The sequence below is a fragment of the Peromyscus californicus genome, unplaced genomic scaffold, assembly GCF_007827085.1.
Source record: "Peromyscus californicus insignis strain IS unplaced genomic scaffold, ASM782708v3 Scaffold_13__1_contigs__length_99412109, whole genome shotgun sequence".
Lineage (NCBI taxonomy): Eukaryota > Metazoa > Chordata > Mammalia > Rodentia > Cricetidae > Peromyscus > Peromyscus californicus.
This window is the reverse complement of record NW_026294424.1, coordinates 9,764,002-9,765,738: the sequence shown is the minus strand read 5'-3', so window position 1 is coordinate 9,765,738 and position 1,737 is coordinate 9,764,002. Positions and strand designations below refer to the sequence as shown.

Here is a 1,737-nt window from a genome sequence, read left to right as displayed (position 1 = left end):
ACCACCAGGGCGAGCCCAAAGCTCAAAGCCCGCGCTCGAGGCCACGCCCCGGGCCCGCCGACGTCAGCCCCCCGGAGCCCGCGCACACGGCTTCGGGGAGGGGCTGCGCGATGACGTCAGGTGCGGCGTGGCTCGCGGCCCTAAACCTGCGTGCGCGTTCGCGGCTGGCAGCCATCGCTGGCGGGTCCTCGATCGTATGTGGGTCTGCGCTCACGTTTTCTGCATCTACCGCCATCAGGGACCAGAGGCCATGCCGGGCTATTCTGAGGCCAGGTAGGGATCGCAGGGCTCGGTGGCGGGAGGCAGGTCCGGCTACCGTAGAGTCGGGGCCGTTTCCGCTGTGGGGACACGTGCCACCGGGTAACTTAGGCCTGATTCTGGGGGACTCGTTCCAGACGTCAGCGAGTCCCTGCCGAAGCATGGAAGTGACCCTCGAGAGAGATTCCGTCACGGGAGAGAGTGTCGAGGGGCCAGAATTGGGTGATAGGCACAGGCCGGGGCTGAATGTGCCTTGTCCCCCTTCCTAGGTGGACACCGAAACCGGGTGGATGGACCCACAGCGTGGAAGGGCTGACCAAACCCTTCCGGAAGATGATCTGGTAAGTGAGCTGTGAAAGGCGGGCTCTGCCTGTCTGGAACTGGGCCCTCGTTTCTCTGAACCATTATCGAATTAACTTAAGGTGTCGAATTTTTCTCCAGCCTCGAAAATACATCTTGAGAACAATACGGAAGAAAAGACCATTTAGTTTGCTTGTTTAGGTATGTATGTCACGTAGATTTCTGTGGTCATGAGAGTTTAAGACAACTATTCTGAAATTAGCGTCACGTAGAATAATGTAGCAGTTTATTTTGTCTAATCTTTCAAATGCGATGGCCATTTCTGGAGAGCCTTCCTTGTAACCTCAGCCAAAATCGAGGTAATCTGGAGCCAAACTCAGTATCTCTAATTTACCTCCAGCGTTCTCAGGATTTTGGTCTGAGTGGTGCAGGATTTGAGTGATGATGCTCTTCGCAAGCCTCCAGCGTGCTTGGGTCTGCAGTGACCCTGTGCATTCCTATAGTGCTTGCCAGAACAGTTTTGAAGTGGTTTGAGGCCTTGCCCTGACCCCTCCTGGGCAAGGTTATAGAAATTTCAGACAATATCAGATACCTGCCACGTGGGTAAATTACAAGTGTGGAATTACAAATGCTTCACTTCCTTGTTTTATTTCTAACTAGTCAAAAAGTTTTGCACAGTTCTGGTCTAGAGGCAAATAAGTCAATGAATATTCTTTTTCTGTATTCCAGGGTTAGTACAAACTATTAAACCCGTAAAACAGTTACAAAATGCACCGCATGAGAAACCAGAGTTTGGTCCCCAGCACTCAAGGAACACTCCAGATGTGGTGGCACATGATTCTGATTTCCAGGGCTGGGGAGGCAGGCATCTGGGTCCCGGGGTTAGTTCTTAGAAGGCAAGAAAATCGGGCTGAGTGCCTGCAGGTGGTGGTGGCCTGGCCAGTGTGCCAATACCTAAGGAAGGCCTCTCCAAAGAGGAGCATCGGTATGGTGTTTCTTGTTTTTGAGAAGGGACACATTTAGGCTAGGCTGGCCTGAAACTTAGATTGTGGGGGGGTTGAATTCCCAGTCCTCCTGCCTCAGCCCCAATGGCTCAAAGTTCTAGGTTTGCAAGCGTGTGTCTTCATGCTTGGCTTGGCATATTTCATGTCAGGGGTCTCACTGACCCTGGGTTGCCTT

At 52.8% G+C, this 1,737-nt stretch overlaps 1 non-coding gene across 1 annotated transcript; it reads left to right on the top strand.

The window, feature by feature from the left end:
- The first annotated feature begins 1,009 nt into the window (after positions 1-1,009).
- On the top strand, positions 1,010-1,142 carry LOC128109187 (small nucleolar RNA SNORA9). Its single transcript, XR_008217727.1, has one exon. It is a non-coding gene; the product is annotated as a small nucleolar RNA SNORA9 (small nucleolar RNA).
- The last annotated feature ends 595 nt before the right edge of the window (positions 1,143-1,737 follow it).